The sequence below is a fragment of the Triturus cristatus genome, chromosome 3_1, assembly GCF_964204655.1.
Source record: "Triturus cristatus chromosome 3_1, aTriCri1.1, whole genome shotgun sequence".
NCBI classification, from domain to species: Eukaryota; Metazoa; Chordata; class Amphibia; order Caudata; family Salamandridae; genus Triturus; species Triturus cristatus.
In genome coordinates, this window is record NC_140583.1 from 22,581,809 (window position 1) to 22,602,980 (window position 21,172).

General features: G+C 46.0%; 1 protein-coding gene across 7 annotated transcripts in view; it reads left to right on the top strand.

The window, feature by feature from the left end:
* The window catches only part of CKAP5 (cytoskeleton associated protein 5), a 1,152,983-nt gene that overhangs the window by 785,291 nt on the left and 346,520 nt on the right, over positions 1–21,172 (top strand). The gene's annotated exons all lie outside the window — the stretch shown is intronic.

Here is a 21,172-nt window from a genome sequence, read left to right on the forward strand (position 1 = left end):
TGTTTCCTTTTGGTCCTGCCCACCGAGATTGGATCCTTTACTGGCGGTGTTTGACTATAAACTGTGAAGTAAAAAATATGTTTTCCTTTTCGAATCCAAAGTTAGCTAATTCATTCACACATGTTATTGGTAACAACTACCAAAATCAGGTATTCACAAAATCACTCATTATAGTGGAACACTTAAATGCAAGGCAACGTCAATTTATAAAAAATCAATTAAATGGTTTATTTGATTCACAAAGTTTCTTTAACCACAATCAGATCATAAAAAATGCATTAGTTTTTAAATAAAACAAAGACACATTAAAAACAAGTTAAATTAAAAATTACTGAATGAAACAAAAGCACAAATCAAGGAGATTTTGAAAAAAGACAGTCAATTTGTCATAAGCCAGTTAATTCGGAAACCTTATGGGCAACAATTGCATAAGGGTTAACTTCCTCATTTGGCACAGGTATTGTATGCCCCCTTCCAAATTTAACACAACGGAATTGCGTCGACGCGTTTCGGAGGTTATTCGAAGTTTGTGACCTCCTTCTTCAGGACTATTAGAAATCGAATCTCCTTATCCATAAACGTTTGCCTAAGGCACAAATGAAAAACAATATTTACTATCAATGTACATGATGTTTTCTTTCCCCCTTCTTTTTGAAAAACAGGAGTCTAAAACATATATATCATGTCTTACGTTTATGCGACAACTACAGTTTTCTAACTATTCATTCTTTCGTACAAACAAGAAATGTACCCTCATGGATATATAACCATAGTCATATTATCTAAATTCTCTGGTTTTATAAAGCAACGTAGCCCGCATCAAGAGTGTTTCCATTTACTCACTAGATCCATTACTCATCATTCATACTTTAACTCAACACTAGTAGGAAGACTTAGTGATGAAATCTCATTAGGTTTTTAAGAAACTCACCTGTGCGACCAGCGCACTAGGCTTGCAAATTGGATTTGCTGCGCTCCTACGGGAATGGTTTTTTCGATTAAGCACTTCCCTGGGCTGTCAAAGGAATAATAAAACGCTTATTATATCTCATTCAATGAGTTCTGAAGATACTCTATCTTTTCTTTTCCTGTAGATTTGAAGCTCCCAAATGGAGCTTCAAAGTGGAGGGTTCTAACTTTGACTCCCCTCTTCATCTGTCTACACAGTTACTATCAAAAATTCTTAAAGATACCTTTCAAAGTTCTTCGTGGGTATGGGCAAAGGACATCTTGTTTACTTTTCCTCACTGCGTGCTTCTTTGTAGGTCACTTTGTTCCTACAAACGAGGGAACTACATTTAGTTTCGCTAGGGTTGTATATGAAAGCCTATTGGCTAATCGAAGTCGTGTGCCCACTGTTAATTGCGTCTATTCTGTATTAATATAATAAATTTGATTTATAGCTCACCTTATGTCAAACAATTCTGAGCTGTTAAGGATTCTTTTACTGCTCCGGGTACAATCAATTCGTGGCTGTATATAGAAACGAGTGTGTGAAAAAATGTGTACACACGTGTGTCTTAAATGTCACGTTTTTTGCAAATAGACCTCGACTGTTTTTTAACCAAGCGAAAGAACAAGGTAAAGAATATATATACTTAGTGGCGTAGTCACTTAGTAACAGCCTGAACAGAAATCTCAATTGGCTGATTAGCGTTTATTTTGGGTGTAACATGCCGGCGAGATCTTACGTTATAAATCCACGAAGTTATTTTTAAACGAGAGTTAGTTTAACTAATGGCAACCTGTCTCTAGTGCCTAATCGTTAAAGTGGATAATTTCGGCGTGCGGTTCCCCGATCAGACTCGAACGTACCTGTTGAAGTCCGACGATCTACGTTCCCGGGCAGCTACTTCCGCGTCTTCCGATCGCGGCCAACATCAAGGATGGACTATGTGGCTGGGACTGCCTATTTATTCAACGTCAGTGATAGACGTCATAATAGGGGGCCGGCGAACAGTACTCGGCTAGTTCTTTTTTTGATTTTTTTGTTTGGTATAAATCTTTATTAAAAAGCCTTATTAGACTATGCTGGACAACGACGCGTACTCGCTGGAAATCTTGTACTGTATATTTTATAGATTACCTTTTCGTTTGGGCTATGATATTTGTTGAATCAGTCATTAAAACACAGCCCTATACTCGAGTGCTTAACGTTAAAATGTATAAATATCTCATGATTTTAAAGTCTCTGGTGAGATTAATTGTGATAGGGACAAAAACATAATTATGTATATGCATATCCAGAGCGGTGTGTCAAGGGAAAATATGAATCCCACAATGTATAGTATAATTAAAACCCTGGTGTAATGGAGTCAAAGAAGAATATTTTATTTATTTAAACGGGCTGGCATCCATATTTTAATTTGATTTTTTAATTTGATTCTCAAAGAGAAATCTATTCTTTGGTCCCGATTTATCCCGAAGGACAGATATCAAGTGCATAATCCTCCATATTTAGATCTGTCAATTCATCGCGACAGTGCCAAGTTTTCACGGCATAGTAATTCGTATTTTTTGGAGACAATGATTGATAAATGTGATTTGGTTATTATATGTTATCTTTAAATCACTAGCCTAGCTATTCACTGATAAATCGTAACTCACAGAACTAATCTGTTGATCATTTAGTTACGTTACTATTTTCATCCAATCCTCCTTAGTATTGAGGCCTTTATTGACTGTATCTAAAGCAGAAATGTACCATTGTTCTCTATTTTTGCGTTTTGTTTCAATGTTGCCGCCTCGTTTTGAGCAGCTAATCTTTTCAATAATGTACCATGAGAAGTCCGTATGTTTGTGTTTATATTTAGTAAAATGCTCAACCATGGGAGCATTATTTTTATTAGTCTTGAGTGCGGATCTGTGTTCTAACAGGCGTGTTCTGAGTTCCCTGCCTGTTTCCCCCACATATGCTAGCCCGCAAGGGCATAGGAGGAGGTAAACTAGGTTGCTGCTCCTGCAGTTGTTAAGTGTTTTAGCAGTCATAGTGTAGTTATTGTAGGTGAGGGTTTTAGTTACAATACAATTGTCGCAAATTGAACAGCTGCTACATTTGTAGTTTCCTATTGCTTTGTTCCCTGTGAGGGTAGTTTGGTTATTGTCATTGGTTTCTCTATATGTGTGAACCAAATTGTGTCTGATGTTCTCATTACGTCGGAAGGCAAAGATTGGTTTCGGGATTTTGTCCAATTTTCCGTCGTTCAAAATGTGCCAGTTTGAATAAATCACATTCTTCAGTCTATTACTGATATTTGAATACTGGCTTACAAATACCAGTTTGGGGTCAGCTGTTGTTTGGCTTGCGGAGGTTTTTGGTTCTGGATGTATCATACTTTCCCTATTGTAGAATCGTGCTCTTTTACAGGAGTTTTTAATTAACTTCTTGGGGTATCCTCTATTTATCAATTTTTCAGTTAGGTTCCCTGCATGTTTAAGGAAGTCCTGCACATTGGAACAGTTTCTCCTGAGGCGGAGAAACTGTCCGAAGGGGATATTATCCCGCTGTGATTTGGGGTGATAGCTATTATAATGTAGGAGTGTGTTTTTGTCTGTGGGTTTGACATAAAGCTCTACTCCCAAAGCTCCTTCCATATTCTTAATGGAAATGTCCAAGAAATTCACTACATTTTTGTCAAAAGCTGCAGTAAACTTGAGGTTCTCATCTCCCAAGTTGAGCCATTCAAGAAATTCTTCCAGAGTTTCGACAGTGCCTTCCCAGATGAAAAAGATGTCATCAATGAAGCGGCGCCACAACTTGACATTCTCAAAGAAGGGCGCCGCCTCATTGAACACATGCCTGTCCTCGAAATGGGCGACATAGAGGCATGCCAGGCTCGGCGCACAGGTTGCGCCCATGCTCGTGCCTTTGCACTGAAGAAAAAGATCATTTTTAAACAAAAACATGTTGTTTTTTAAGACTAGAGTGATGCATTGTTTGATGAAGTCTTTATTGGCACCTCTCAGATCTGCGTTGTCGAGGATGTCACCAATAACCTCAATGGTGTTGTCTTGAGGTATATTGGTGTACAGAGCCTCTATGTCTAAGGTCACTAATATCTGTTCATTTTCATTGTAGGGCATACCTTCTATCATAGAGATGATGTGCGCCGAGTCGCGAACATACGATTTTTGTTTGCATACCAAAGGTTTCAGGAAGGTGTCTGCGTATTGGCTTAAGGGTTCCAATAAGGAGCCAATGCAACTGACTATGGGTCTCATCGGAGGGTTTTTTAAACTTTTGTGTATTTTGGGTAGGCCATATATGGCGGGTGTTCTAGCATTTTTATTAATTAAAAACTTGTGTTCAGCCTGACAAATCCAACCCTCCTCTAGGGCTGTGTTGACAAGATTAGTGACTTGTAAATTCAAGGCACTAAGTTTAGAGAAAGATGATTTTTGGTAGTGTTCTTGGATTTCTAGCAATTGTAGCATCCTTCTGTCATAGTCGTCTGTATCAAAGACGACTACTCCTCCACCCTTATCAGCGGGCTTGATGGTAAGTTGGAGATTGTTTTTTAAACTGATCATGGCTTTCCTTAGTTCTTTACTCATATTATTTTTATCAGGGTAGGAATCATTCATGATTTGTTTGACTTTGGATTCTACAGTTTTTTCGAAGACTTCTATGTTTTTGCCTACTTGTGTAATTGTAGGGGTAAAAGTAGATTTTGCCCGAAGACCGGAAATATTAGTGGGGCGATTGTATTCTGTATTTTCGAAAAACTCTCTCAATCTGAGTTTGCGAAAAAACGCCTTAAGATCTTTTTCTATATTAAATTTATTGACATTTGTAGTTGGAGCAAAGGTAAAACCTCTTTCTAAAACTTCTATTTCTAACTTGGTGAGGTTATAACTGGAGAGGTTGATTATGGGAAATTTTGAACTATTGGAACCCTCTAATGGCGATATCTTTGACTCCTCGTGTTGGGGTAATCTTGAGGGGCCTGGTTGTAATAAGTGGTTCTCTGATCTCCCTGATGTTGTTGATGTTGATTTCTCTGATATTGTCCTCTGTATTGATATGGGTTTCGATCTATCCTGCCACCTCTCTTTTGGCGGATCTCTAAAAAAGAGTGACCTCTATTTGGTCCCTCTGTTTGTCCCATATTCTCATTGGTATTAGAGTTGTCTTCTTCACCACTTGAGCCTGAAGTGTCAGAGAAAGTAACACCTTTATTGGGTCCTCTTTTATAGATCGGTCTTGGTTCAAAGTTCCTCTCTTCCCTCGGTTGTTGGAAGTAATCTTTCTTAGTGTATGGATACACCATCTCTAAACTAAATTTGTTGATATCTTTTCTCAACTTTATAGTTTTTTTATTTATGAGATATTCTCTGTATTTATCAATGTCTAGATTTAAATCCTCCAAACGTTTTTTCGCATCTTCTAGTCCTGACATTTCTAAGAGTGCTATTTCAAGTTTTTCTATTTCTTGTTTTTCTATAATAACCCTTTCTTGTGCAGTCTCTATAATGAGTAAAATCCAATCTCTACTACACCTGTTAGCAATATGGGTCCAGGTTTCTAAGAATTTTTTATTGTCAATAAATAGACCTGGTTCATTTCGAACTTGGAGGCCAATTGGTATGACCCCTGATTTGGCGTATTGGACCAGAAACTCCGCATGGAGTTCTGTCCGGATGGATTTCTTTTTTAAATTCACAATATTGCCCCATTTGTCGTTGTTTCCTGAGATAACTACAATTTTATTGGTACTGTGAGACGAGGACCCAATTATCTTATTAAATTGGTCCTCAGTGAACCCAAAGGTCTTAAATTGGTCCATAATTCTGAGAGTTATATGGGGAAGTCACTAAAAAGTGATCAAGAGCAACAAATACACTTAATGAATTGTTTTGAAGATTTATAATGTGACATAAATGAAAAAGTATAGGTTTTTTTTATTGGTAAATGGTGGTTTAGGTTAAAATGGCAATGAATTGATGTGTGCAAAAGTGTTCGTAGATTGTCTGTGCCATCGTGCCCTGGATAGGACGGCTGGACCACTACATCTGCACCACGTCCGCTCACTGATGTTAGTTCTTTTTTTTTAGATCTCGGCTGTTGATGACGCGCATGCGCTGCTCTCTGCATCCGAGAGAGTCTTGAAATCAATACGGTTGAGGAAGGGGACTTGAAGCCCCGCCCCCTCTTCTCATTGCCTCGCGTCATAGCTTAGCCTAAACGCAGGCTTCTAATTGTAAAGGAGGCTTCTTAGTTCCTCCTTGTTGCCGCCTTGTTTCCTTTTGGTCCTGCCCACCGAGATTGGATCCTTTACTGGCGGTGTTTGACTATATCCTTTAATTACGGGGTGAGCACTAATATTTCTCCTTCCCTCTCTCTCCCCGAGCAGACCCTTCCTCTGTCCCTCTCAGATACTGCGGCTTGTTATTTTCTTGTTTTGGTGCATAATTTAACCAAACATGCTACTTAATTTGGCTCTCTGGAGCCAAGGCATGTTTAGGTATGAGAGCGCTTGCTGGGTGCAAGGGAAAAACACTCAGTGTAAACAGTACAGAAAAAAAAAATCCACAATTATAGCATTAAACTGAAGTATTCTGCTGCGGGCACATTAACCCACTGAGTTTTCTTTGAAACGTTTCAAGTGTTTTTATGGGCAGAAGAGAGTTAAGGGCTGCATGCTGTTTCACATTTTCACTACTAAAAGGTTCTGCAGCGGCTGTGTTCTCTCTGGCCGGGGTGTGTTTTGCAGGGCTCCCTCGCCTCTTCCCAGTCCTGCGTGATACGCTTTCGGCCTGTTCCGCCCCCCTCCTCCACCTCGGAATCATTTTTGGGCAGTTCGGGGTTGGCCAGCTGAGCGGCCCAGCCTTGGCTCTCGTTAGACCCAGGCTTTGGAAGTCTGCTGCACTCCCACGAGCAGAGCTGCAGAGCTGCTGCAGCTCAGCAAGCTCCACAAACACACACTTCCTGGACCTGAAGGAAGCCGAGGGGGGCCCAATGAAGGGACTAGTGGCGGAATCCGCAGCTCCTGGTGAAAGACTGGGACCATCCGAGAGAATGGCAGTGCTAAAGGTGAATGCCCGACTCTCAGACCGGCTGTGGAGTCGAGACCAGCTGATTACGCATCCCCTGGGAAATCAGCATCAGGTGATCTGATCTCCAATCCCGGCTCCACGCGTCCACACACCCTGTGATCGTGGGCAAACAGTTCCACCTTCCACTGCCTGCGATCACTCATTAGCAAAACTGAAAGTTATTTTACGGGTGTTTAGCGCAGACCCACAGGACAGGCCATGTGTCAGATATGTAGGCTAATCTAAACTGTTTTCCTTTATATGTATATTTTTTATGTGGATAGCCAGGAAAAATGAAAGGCAATCTCCCCGACCCCTCATCCCGATCTATATTTGACACCTCTGGATATTTTCATTTTGCAACCCATCTGGACCTCTGTGCAGAAGTGAGACTACAGAAACTCCTGTGACTGACTCTGCCCCAGCTCTCCTGGACTTGGAGGTGTTCCGACAAACCAGCTGTCTCCTGCCTGCAACTGAAAGAGTGAAAAGACACTGTGGCAGTGAACACGCGCCACGTTTGAAAGATGCCTTCAATGAAATGAAGTGCAGATTCTTGGCCCTGTGTAGAGTTTTCACAGCCAAGGCCCCCTGTATGTACCTTTATTGTATTGTTTGTTAGTTTAGCATTTTACTTCCTCCTGTCGAGGCCCAAGATCTTTTACAGGTACCTGTTGTGTGGAAGAAAGTCGTTTCATATATTCACAGCAACATGCATTCAAGTAGCACCTTCCACAGAATGTACCTGCTCAGCGCTTTCGTGCCAGTTCCTATGTTAATAGCACGTTTGTACTTCTAAAGCGCTCGCCTGTTGAAGAGTTTTAGCACTGAATAACAGGTATGTTCGAGGCATACGAGCTGCAGATTACACACTGTGCATAGATCGCCATCTGGTGTTGGGCCCGGATGTTTGCAGTTGTTTTTCCTCTGGGAAAGTCCTTGGAAGTCACGAGGTATGTGACTCCTCCTTTGGATCGTATTGCGCATGGGCTTCGGCTCCATCCTCAGATTGTTTTTGATCCGCCATCGGGCTTGGATGTGATCTTCGCACTCCGGTTCCGAACAGTTACCAGTTCTTCTATCGACGCGCAAGCCTCACCCCAATTCGCGGTATTGTTTTCCATCGCGATCTCCACACTTGGCGCGGCTCTCATCGATCAAGACTTTCGATTCCAGTCGACACCAGCCTTCGGGCCTACCCAAGCTCCGGTCCTGGCTAATAGAAAGGACTCCCTTCAAGAGGTGCCCTCGATGTGGGTTCAAATTCCCCCACACCGATCTTCATGAAGTATGTAACCTCTGCATCTCCCCTGAACACGAGGCTCGGACTGTTTGGCGTGCAAGTCCTTCCGGTCCAAGAAAACCATTCGTGCCCGAAGGGCGAGAAGAACCATGGCATACTCGTCGACGGCGATTCCAGATGACATCTTCGGGGAAGGCGTCGACGCTCCAGAAGGACAACACACCGACGAGGGCCTAGTCAGCGCCTCCGAAGCAGATGATTCAGATGTGGAGGATATCACTCCGGCACAGAGGGTCGTGAGTACCGAAGTCCCTACCACACACACACACCCTCAACGGCACCAAAAAAGGATTCGGTCACGCCTTCGCCTCCAGGCCTAGGCAAGACCAAACACACTGCTTCCCACACCGCACCTTCGGGACCGGTAAAGAAGCCTTTAAGCCTTCCGTCGGCTCGGGCTCGAGCCAGCCCAACGTCGGTGCCGAGAAACACCCCTCCGCACCGACGCCGGAAAAGAAAATGGCCTCCTCCGCGGCACCGAGCGCCATACCGAAATACTCGGCGCCGAAAACCAGCTCCTCGGTACCGACACCATCCCCGGAACCGAGCAAAAAGCACAGGGCCACCGACACCGATATCTCGAAGCCGAAAACCATCTCGGCACCGAGTAAACAGACAGCCCTTTCCTAGCCACATAGTTCCAAACAACGGACTAGCGCAGACTCTAAAACAAGAAAAACGGCCCGATACCTTCGGTGCCGACGGACAAACCACCCTCGGAAGAACTCTTTACACTGGATCCATTGCAAAAGACATTGATCAAGGATCCCAAAACCGGACATTTGATGCTCAGTATCAAAAAGAGACAGCTGGAAAAACATGCCCCAGCTCCACCTCCAAAGAGGAAGGACTCTGCTACCCCCCCTTTCAGAATACCTTCCCCACCTCTTCCACCCCGTCCACCTTCTCCTCCTCCACCTTCTCCTTCTCCACCCCCTACTCATCATTCCCACACACCCTCTCCGGATGATGTCTATGATGACATAGGGGACATACCCCATGACCTACCTACAGGGGACCGGGACCCCGCTCCCACAGGCTCCCCAGACCCATGGGACGACTATAACATCCCTGACATTCCTAACGTCCCGCAAGATGATCTCTAACCTTCGAGACCATCTCCACCAGAAGACTCATTAGGGTTCAACCACCTACTCCAGAGAGCTGCACATTATCACGGGGTGGATCTCCATATCGACCCCGTGGAGGAGGACTTCCTTCTCGATACATTTGACACCACGCATGGGGCCACCTCCATACTGCCCATGTTCAAAGGAGTTATCAAACGCGCGCCGGAGATCTTTAAAGACCCAGTCAAAGCCAGGGTCATTAACCCGCGCATTGACAAAGATATAAGGCCGCCCCTACAGATCCCGCCTACATCAGAGGGCCAGAACCACTAGATTCCCTAGTAGTGTCTACAGCATGAAAGAGGGCAAACTCCCAAGCGTCAGGCGAAGCACCACCACCTGACAGAGTCAAAACTCCTGGACGCATCCGGCAAGCGCATTGCATCCCAAGCTGCCAACATATGGCGTATTGCTAATACACAAGCGCTACTGACAAGATACGACAGGGCCCATTATGATGAACTAGAAGCTATAATGCAACACCTCCCTGACAAATATAAAAATAGGGCAAATGAGTTAATTCAGGAGGGCAAAACCATTACCAATACCTCCATCCGCTGTGCCCTAGATGCAGCCGACACCGCCTCCAGAGCCATTAATACCAGCATCCTCCTCCGTCACCATGCCTGGCTGAGGATTTCAGGTTTTAAACCAGAAGTGCAAGCTTCCACCCTGAACCACCCCTTTGACCAAGAATATCTGTTCGGCCCAAAAGTGGATGAGGCCCTAGAAAAAATTTAAAAAGACACCGATACGGCGAAGTCTATGGAAGCCTTACAATCGCACACTCCCAGGCGCTCCTTTCGCCGCTCTTCCTTTCGGAGCGCATCTAGAGGATACTCCTCTAACACCGCTTCCACTTCATATAAGGCCCCTACCCAATCCACCTTTACAAGGGGTTCCCAAAGAGGCGGCTACAGAGGCAACAATAATAAAGGCAGAGGCAAGACAAACACCGCCAGCTCTGCCTCCGCACCTACCCAATGACTCCCCTTAACTCCCCCCAGACCATCCCACTAAGGTCGGGGGCAGACTCCACAATTTCCTTCCTGTCTGGACTACCATCACTTCAGACAAATGGGTAATACAAATAATCTGGTCAGGCTATTGCCTAGAACTAATATCTAACCCCCCCTCCCCTCCCCCCAACATTCCACCAGGACAACGCCCAATGTCACAGGAACATCTAACACTACTAAAGCAGGAGGTAATCTCCCTCCTACAAAAGGGGGCGATAGAACCGGTTCCTACCAACCAACAAAATATGGGGGTATACTCCCTATATTTTCTCATACCAAAAAGGAATGACCCTCTACGGCCCATCCTAGACCTCAGGCCCCTAAACAGATACATACACTCAGACCATTTTCACATGGTAACACTTCAGCAGGTACTTCCACTGCTCTCACACAACAATTTCCTGACCACTTTAGACCTCAAAGACTCCTATTTCCACATTCCTGTTCAAAACGCTCACAGGAAGTTCCTCAGATTTGTCGTGGACGGCCAACACTGCCAATTCAAAGTACTCCCATTTGGAGTCACAACAGCACCACGAGTATTCACCAAGTGCCTAGCAGTAGTGGCAGCACACCTGTAAAGACAACACATACATGTCTTCCCATACCTAGACGACTGGCTAATAAAGGCCAGTTCATACAACCAGTGTGTACAACACATGCACGCCACTATCCAGCTACTTCACGAACTGGGCTTCACAGTAAACCACGCAAAGTCCCATCTCCAATCATCGCACGTTAAACGATATCTGGGTGCCACTATAGACAACTCAAGAGCGCTAGCCTACCTCACGCCTGCCAGGATAGCAAACATTCAGGCTCTACGAGCCAAATTTCCGCCACAACACTCTTCCAGCTCGAGTGTTCATTCAACTAATAGGGATGATGGCCTCTTGCATCTTCATAGTACCTCACGCAAGACTACAGATGTGTCCTCTCCAAGAGTGCTTAGCGTGCCAATGGATCCAGGCCCAGGGTCAATTAACAGATCTGATGTTGGTAGACGGTCGTACCCATCGCTCTCTGCAGTGGTGGACCACCAAAAACCTTTCCAAAGGGCGACCTTTCATGGACCCGGTTCCTCAGATAGTACTGACAACGGACGCATCGCTCTCCGGCTGGGGAGCTCACCTATTAAATCACACCATGCAGGGCAGATGGACCCCTCAACAAAAGTTACTCCACATCAACCATCTGGAGTTACTAGCCATCTTTTTAGCCCTAAAATCTTCTCAGACACAGATTTCAGGCAAGGCAGTCCTAGTCCGCACAGACATGATAGCCATGTACTATATACAAAAACAAGGCGGCACACACTCTCCAACTCTCTCAGCTAGCACAGAGCATATGGAGATGGGCCATACCCCAGAAAATCTTTCTCCTAGCCCAACATGTCCCAGGAGTCCAAAACACTATAGCAGATCTGCTCAGCAGACAAACGCAACATCTCCACGAGTGGAAACTCCACCCGCAAGTTCACCCGTACTGTCAAATATGGAGGCATCCACCAATGGACCTCTTCGCCACCCACGAAAACGCCAAATGCCCAAGCTTCGCCGCCAGATATCCACACCCATTGTCCAAAGGCAATGCGATATGGATGAACTGGTCAGGCAGATTTGCATAAGCTTTTCCGCCTCTCCTACTCATTCCATTAGTGGTGCGCAAACTACAACACTCCCTCACACTAATCCTAGTAGCTCCAACTTGGGCCAGACAACCGTGGTACACCACACTGCTGGAACTATCTGTAGTACCGCACCAAAAGTTACACCTCTCTCCACACCTCTTAACCCAGAACCATGGAGAGATCAGACACCCGGACCCAGCTCGGCTCAACCTTGCGATCTGGCTCATGAAATCCTAGAATTCGGTTATCTAAATCTTTCCCCTGACTGCATGAACGTCATTAGAGAAGCTAGGCGACCCACCACTAGAGCGTGCTACGCAGCCAAGTGGAAACGTTTTGTGGTCTATTGTCACAACAATACCATCAATCCCCTAGATGTGTCCATTCAACACATCATAGGCTATTTACTACACCTACAAAGATGCAATCTAGCCTATACGTCCATTAGACTGCACCTTGCAGCCATAGCAGCTTATCTGCAAAACAGGCAACATCTATCACTCTTTAGAGTACCTGCCATTAAAGTCTTCATGGAAGGCCTCAAAAGAATAATTCCCCCCAGAGTGCCACCCTCACCTGTGTGGAACCTAAATATCGTTCTCACAAGACTAATGGGGCCTCCCTTTGAACCTCTACACAAATGGAAACTTCAATTCCTAACATGGAAAACAGCTTTTCTTGTAGCCATCACTTCCCTCAGAAGGGTCAGTGAGATACAAGCACTTACCATTCAAGAACCTTTTCTCCAAAAGCACCATAACAAGTTTGTTCTCCGTTCTAACCCAAAATTCCTCCCTAAAGTAATTTCTCCCTTTCACCTAAACCAATCTGTGGAACTACCAGTATTCTTCTCGCAACCACACACCGTTGCAGAAAGAGCTCTTCACACATTAGATGTCAAACTAGCCTTACTCTACTACATCGAGAGAACACAACCTTTTCGTAAGACCAAACAACTGTTTATCTCTTTCTCACCACCACACAAAGGCAACCCCATTTTAAGTCAGGGATAGCTAGGTGAATTGTTAAATGCATACAGATTTGCTACCACAAAGCAACACTAACGCTATCTGTTCCCCCTAAAGCCCACTCTACACGTAAGATAGGGGCTTCCATGGCATTTTTAGGGAACATTCCCTCGGATATCTGCAGAGCAGCTACATGGTCAACACCGCACACTTTCACTAAACACTATTGTGTAGATTTGCAAACTAAGCAACAGGCTAGTGTGGGCCAGGCTGTACTCAAAACACTATTTCAAACCACTGCAACAGATACGGGTGGTCGCCGCTAAGGATGGGTACTGCTATATAATCTATGCACATGTGTGTAATCTGCAGCTCATATGCCTCGAACGGTAAATGCTACTTACCAGTATGCATCTGTTCTTGGCATGTAGAGCTGCAGATCTACACACGCCCCCCTGGCTACCTTTATCTGTTCCAGTTTATCTTATTTAGATACAACACACATGGGCATCTTCGCTCCATCTTTCCCTGCTGGCGAAAAACAATCTGAGGATGGAGCCGAAGCCCATGCGCAATACGATCCAAAGGAGGAGTCACATATTTCGTGACTTCCAAGGACTTTCCAAGAGGAAAAACAACTGCAAACATCCGGGCCCAACATCAGATGGCGATCTATGCAGTGTGTAGATCTGCAGCTCTACATGCCAAGAACAGATGCACACTGGTAAGTAGCTTTTACCTTATAGTTGCCAAACTCAATGGTAGTCCTTTAATCGCCCATGGAAGGATGAAATGCTGAGTGAATCTGCCGAGATTCAAACCAGTGGCCCCGAGGTCACACACAGATTTCTGAAGTGACAACGGCAGACGTGTGATCTGCCTCGTGAAGATGAAAGGCCGATTTGATCCTGACACAGCCGATCTTGAGACCTGAGGGTACAGCCATAACTGAGCGGAGGGTGCAGTTTCCTCTTAACTACCTTACCATCTGGAGTTCTGTGTTAACTTGTGAAAACCACATCTGGAGTAATGTACCAGGCCCTGGGAGCCTGTTGGCTTCACTGTGCCAAGATACCCCCTGCAGTTGTGTTGTGTGGACCCACCCCTGATTGTGTACAGTTGTTGTGCCTCGGCTGGAGTGTTGGGCCCAGCCTTGGAGGTCCCATTTCCGATGTAGTGTCCTGTGCTGCAAGCTCCGGCTTGAGCACGGTCCTTCTCAAGAGACACCGCTGTGTGTTTATTGTGCAGCCCTAACAACAAGAGAAGATGCCTTTTCATAAGATCACAGGCGTTGTGAGTTCCAGAGCGAGGTTTGAAGTGGAGTGCTGCCCACAACTCTAGGGGTACCAAAAGGAGAGCCGTGCCAAGTTCTGGGGGTGGCCCGGGGCACAATGGCGAGTCTAGTAGCTGCGTCTAGGCTCTCTGTCCACTTCTGGAAGCCTCCTCGCCTCACTGTCCAGTCCTGGTGACCATGCCTGATGGGTTTGTGGAGCTCTGGAGGTCAGATCTGTGGTAGCTCCAAAGTACTGCACCTAGGTCTTTAGGCCACATCTGGACTCCGGCACAAAGGTCCCACCTGGAGTAGTGAATGCAAGGAATGCAGTATTGAGCAATCAGTCATAAGATGAGAGAGGGAGCGCCTTCCCTCATTCTCAAGTTCAGAGTCTATGGAAGAAGACGAGAGGTCGGGTTCAGTGAACATCCTCTTACGCCTTAAAGCGTTTCAAAGCCCCTTCTTCAGGAGTAGTAGATGCTATATCAATCCAATAACAATGCAGTATTCAAGACAACTATTAGTGTCTTCGTTCTTGGCTGGAATCCTTCAAGCAGACGCTGTGTGGTGCCTGCCTTCCCAAAGGACGTGGGTAGGTTTTATGTATTTAGTAGGATTTATAAAGCGCACACACAGATATAAAGCGCCAGAGCAGGGCGGAGGAGCGCAGAGACGGTGGGGGAGCGGGGTTGCATACACCACAAGAGATCACCAGCTGGTAACCATCCTCCAGACGCTTTCCGTGAATCTACGGTCCTCTTTGCACCTTCTCGAACAGCACACAGCCTCGATTCTCTCTCCACACCCGTGTAATCTCTAACCCAGTCTTTTCCTGGCCTTCGCACACTGGGTTAATTATTTTTATGCCACAGTGACCAGCTCAAACTGGATAAAAAATGCCAGTGATTGTTGATCATCTTTGAGTGGCGTCTATATTTGGCTGACAAAGGTACGGTCAACATGGTGCCGTCTTTACTTAGGATACCAAGGTAAACCTATGACGGCAGGTGCAGAAGCGCCTCGAAGCACAGCCTTCCTTCCGTACAGCCACCCTGTGCCTTGATTTGGGGTTGAAGCCTCTCAGTTAATGGTTGCGGGTCATTGTACTGTAAGTAAATTATGGTGGGGTTGAGGTTGGCTGGGGAGTAGGGAACTGGGCATTTATATTGGAATCCAGTCTAAACATCTGCACTCTAATTCCGGCCCATGCACTGGGTAAACAAGCATTAAAAATGCAATAGGTCTCGCCTTTGATTAAGTTAAAGCCATTTGCAAAGCAAATGGCTTTAACTTAATGAAAGGCGAGACCTATTGCATTTTTAATGCTGGTTTTCCCATGCCTTCTGGCGTGGATCCGGAGCTCCATTGAATCCTGACAGTATTTCTCTCCATCAAATTTTCCAGTGTGCACAGAACATATCCCCTCCAAAACCCAGGGTTTAAACTTTGCAAAGACTGCAACCGTCAGGTGTTGGTAACAAGCATCCATGATTTTTGTCTCTGGTGCTTCAGTCCCGGATATGACTGTTGTGCGAATACTCTGTGAAGATGAATAAGGCCGTCCATGACCACAAAGCCAAACTTGCTGTCGCAGAACTTCAGATGAGGTAGAAAAAAGCTTGGTTGAAGCGACTCACGGGCCTTCATTTATAGGGCCAATCTTGTGACTGTTCATCTTCGTACTCCATAAATTCAGATAAGCTAAAAGCACTGGTCTTTTTTGTACCACCACTCCCACCCTTCAGAGTTGTGCAGCTCCCTGCATACCTCCAGGTCATGGGGTTATTACCTTTCCCATTTAGAATTGATTTCCCAATCGTTCCCAAAGCGCACTTCCACAGGCCATCGGTGATGCCACAAGAGATCCAGGGGTTTAAACTGGCCTTGCACAAATTTCAGTATCCCACTGTTTCTCTTTGGAACATCTTTGGGCTCTAATAAGCAAAGGTGGCCTTTATTCTGGTTACAGTTGGTCTTTCCCAGATTCCACCACTCGGCCTCACTTAGAAGCTGGTCCAGTCTGAGCCTGTCTTAGCTGAATTAAGCTCCAGCACGTCACTCTGCAACCCAGTTTCTCCACCTCTGCCCTGACGCCAGAAACTGAGCTGTCGTTTTATCATACTCCAACTGTTACCACGAGCCCGAGGTCACAAATGGCATGCCTGTGCGCTCTCTGCCCCAAAAACATCCCAACCTCATGCTGACTATGACAAAAACCTGTTTCTAAATCTGCATAATGCCAGTGGGCAGGACTCCTCTCCAGACTCTTTTCTCTCCTAACCAGACTGTGGCAACGGAGGTATCCGCCTCCGCCTTAAGTGATTATAAGGATGGCAGAAGTCTTGGCCCTTACTTTGTCAACAACAAAGGTATAGACAAATGTTTTAACTGAGGTGCACATTCCAGGCCAAATGAGGCATTGCTCTCTGCTTTTCTTCAATGATACCCTTACTAACATGATTTTGGGCACCCTGGTGATGCCTGTATTTTGTCCCCATGAATTGGCAAGTAGGTGGCATATACCTGCTCTCGGGTATCTGGATTTTCTCCTCAAACACCCCACTCTGGACAGTGTGGTGTAGTACAGGTGTCCACGAGTTGCCTTAACCCCTCCTGACAGTCAAAGCATGGAGACATTCACCACCCAAATGTTTGTCAGCCTTGCTCTCAGGTCTGTCAATGGTACTTGCCAAAAGGGAAGTATTGGGATGCGTTGACACAGTGGGGGACATCTTGCCAGCTGTCCTAGATGACATACGGCCAACCCTGCAACGCCTCAATGTGGATGGCTAGGATGAAGCGGAGTACTCAATTTGCACAGGCTTGGATGCGATCGACTGTCAGGGTAAGACTGTTGGAACCAGTGTGGTGCTTGGTCACCAGGCCTGAATTTGCTCCATGTAACATAACAAGAGTTTGAGAAATTTACACAATACTTGGCAAGTAAAATAAGATTATTTTTGACTAAGTCATTTGGCACGCATTTATGTATAAATACTGATTTTGGCACACATACTGACTCACCCATAAAACAAATGTGTAAACCGATTTGACATGCTACTGGAATCAAGCTATCCTGGCTGAAGAAGGGTGAAACCCCGAAACTGGCCCTAGGATGCTTGGTTCCAGTCCAGGGAGTACCTGGCTTGAAACTTCAGGCTGGACTGTTCCCATGAGGCACAGGATCAAGACTGATTTGTATATGGCTGGGTTCAAACTGGAAGGGCATGGTGAGCATAAAACGATGGATTTAGGCCAGGAACGATCAGTATAGCACAATCTTTATCATAGGTGGATCAATTTTCAAAATGTTGACACGTAGGTGTAGCAAGTAAACAGCAGACACGTTTGGTCGTTAAACGACTTTCTCAAGGCTTGAATTAATGTCTGAATTCAGAAAGATGAACGAGGACACCCTTGTCTTTTCCTGTGCGAAGATTTAGGGGTGTGTGGCAATTCAAATATGAATCCGTAAGACTTGTGCTGTGAGCAGGAAACTAAGTTCCTTGGATTTCAACTGAAGATTGGCACTTTTTTTTGGAGCCCCCATACACTGGCCTCTACTCGGTTATCACAACGGGTTGTCGAGATCAATTGCTATTTTTAGTGACTATTTAGACTTATTGTGACTTACGGATTCGTATTGGAATTGCCACACACACCTTCGTGGGTCACGGGCCGGCGGGCCAGTCCACCAGCGCCCCCTCTGCAGCTGCCTCCAAGTCTTCCTAGTCCAACATTTCAGGGCCACCATTCGCCAGTGGGCGTCAGGATTTGATGTCACCTCCCCCACTGGTTCAACGTCTCATTGAACAGGTGGGTTTTGCAGATAGTCTGAAGGGGCTACTCCCTCCCCTTCAAGACTACCCCTCCATCCATGCCTCCGCAATTCCATAGTCTGTCGGAGGACCCCTGGCCCTACTCCAACAGGAAGTTTTCGCTCTCTTGGCCAAGGGAGCCATCGAGAGAGTTCCTGCCCCAGAAGTAGGTTGTGGTGGTTGTTCCCACTAATTTCTGGTGCCCAGGAAGGGCAAGGGCCTTCCTCCTATCTTGGATCTCAGTAACGTCAACTGCTTCCTCCGGAAGAAGTTCACAATGTTGACGCTGACTCAGGTCCTGTCTGCCCTCGACCCTGGAGAGTAGCGTTGGACTTGCAGGACGCTTATTTTCACATACCTGTCCTGCTGGCCCATCGGCTTTACCTATGGTTCACGGTAGGCCACGAGCACTTTCAGTTTACCGCTCTCCACTTTGGCATTACCAGCGCCCATCAGGTTTTCACGAAGGTGATGGCGGTAGTTGCAGCTTATCTGCGCAGATCGGTGGTTCTCTTCCAGGGGATCCTCATCAATAGTCATAAGCACTGAATATTCCCGCCCATGTGCGGGGACCCCGGAAATAAAATCATATATGTAAAAAACATACATATATACAGCTCTGTATATGTATAAACATATATTATTTTTTCCCAAGCAAATGCACCCCTAAAAAAGGCTAGGCAATGTATGAATACACATCCAATAATACATATATGTATAATAAAACACCTAAATCTTTTTTTTTTTTTTTTTTGAGGTAAACACTCATGAGAAAGCAAAAAAGAGAAAACTGTGGGAAACAGATCTACAACACATTGCTAGCCTGCAGGCTGCATTGCAATACAATACCATAGAGACTGAAAAGCCCTGTATAGGTAAAAACTGGCACCGTGCCTTTAAGGCAGCCCTGGCTTCCATATCCCATCATGCCTCAGGGGTGACAGTTAGGTCAGTTGTTCTTTCCGGCTCCTTCAGTCAGGACCCTGGAATTCAGCTCTCTTCTTTTTGACTTTTTAGTCAAGAATTATTTGCATTATAGCAATTTTTTGGACTTCCTCTTATTAATATCTGGGAAGAAGTCAGTATCCTGTATTTTTCTGACTGATTTTCTGCTATTTTTGTCAGAAATATGCCTTCTTTATTTATTCCATGTCCATCTTGTGGAAAAAAGAAGGCCTCTTCAGACACACATGACGTGTGTATTGTCTGCCTGCCGGATTCTCACTCTCCAGCAACATGTCATCATTGTAAAGACCTTTCTAAAAGGACTTTAAAGGAGAGAGCGAGGATTAGACTCTACGGCTTATCAGAACGGTCGATGTCAAGGCAGCTGGTCCCTGTTTGCTCCCCATCGGCGTCGGGCTCGGCGTCGAAGACTCCAGCGGCGGGATCGTCGCTGAGAGGTGAGGAGTCCAGGGGTAGTCATGCTGCAAAAAGAAAATCGTCGTCGACTTTAGATACAGCGACGAAGCGGATGCGTTCGCCGTCGACGACTAAGAGATCGGCGTCGAAGGATCGGCGTCACAGGTCGACGTCTAAAAGGCATCTTTCGACGTCAAGAGATCGCTCGACGTCGAAACAGACATCGTTCGACGTCAAAGGAAGGACATAATTCGACGCCGAGGACGGTGAGAGGTCAGTCGACGTCACAAGAGGTTCGTAGGCGTTCGACACCGAAGTCTACGTCGACGTCGAGACCAAGATCGCCGTCAAGACCAAGATCGCCGTCAAGACCAAGATCGCCGTCAAGACCAAGTTCGCCGTCGAGGAAAGATCGATCGTCTGCGAAGAGAATGGCGACGTCGAGGCATTCGTCGTGTGAGCATTTGACGTCGAGGCAGACGCCTCCGTCAAGACAGACGTCGAGGCAGACGCCTCCGTCAAGACAGACGTCGAGGCAGGTGCCTCCGTCTTCGCAGGTCTCCAAGGCATTGGAGAAGTCCATAACGTCGAGGCGAGATTCCCCGTCGGGGTCTAGACCTCCGTTCAGACCAAGTCCTCCGTCGACGACTAGGTTCTCGACGTCGAGGCAAGAAAAATCTCCATTGATCCTCGAGGAGTCAAGTCCCAGGTCTCCGGTGATAGGCCTATCGCCGTCGAGGCGGCCCTCTGCAGAGGGTTCTCAGGAGGTGTCGCATGTTCGCCTTACGATCCGGCCAGTCTCAAGGCGCAAATCCCCTCATAGACTGGTATATACAACTTCGGAACATGATTCACCACGTCTTATATCTATCTCGCCTTCAGGATCAGAGGGTTCGAGTTCAAGGTCCGAGTCACCGGAAATTGTGAATCAATCTCCAGTGCCTGCAAGAGAAAATAGTCCGCTGGAAGAGGGACATGCTGTACCTCAAAGTCCCGCAAGAGAGATACCTCAGGACTCTGCTATGTCTTACGCAGTTAAGGCCTCACTAACAAGGTTAAGAGACATGGACTTCCCAGCGAGACCGGTCAGATCACGTTCTCGGGGAAGAGAATCTCGACGTCGCTCTCGAACACCAAGGAGGCGCTCTAGATCCTCCTCCCACAGGAGAGAGTCAACCAGATCGGAGAGAAGGCGCCGTAGGACCCCTTCCTCCTCCCCGTCATCTAGATCATCCAGAAGGGATTATTCGCCGACACTCTCGGAGACACCACCCTCCAGGGTATCTCCGGTGGATGATATATCTACTTTTCAGGAAGTGTTGTGTAGAGGAGCTACAAAATTAAATATCCCTATGCCGGTTCAGGAGATCTCCTCCTCCATAATCTTTGAAACTCTTCATGAACGAGCAGTGTCACGCCCACTGTTGCTGTTTTTCCCTGGTTTGCTACAACCAGTAATGGATATTTTTCTCACGCCAGCGGCCACCAAATCTGCACCGGCGCGGATTCTAAAAAAGTACCGTCCGGCTCCGGAAGATCCTCTGTTCCTAAGATCAGATCATCCACCGGATTCTGTCATCACCGCTGCTGCCAGAAAGACGCATGCAGTAGCGGGGTCTTCAACGGTACCCCCA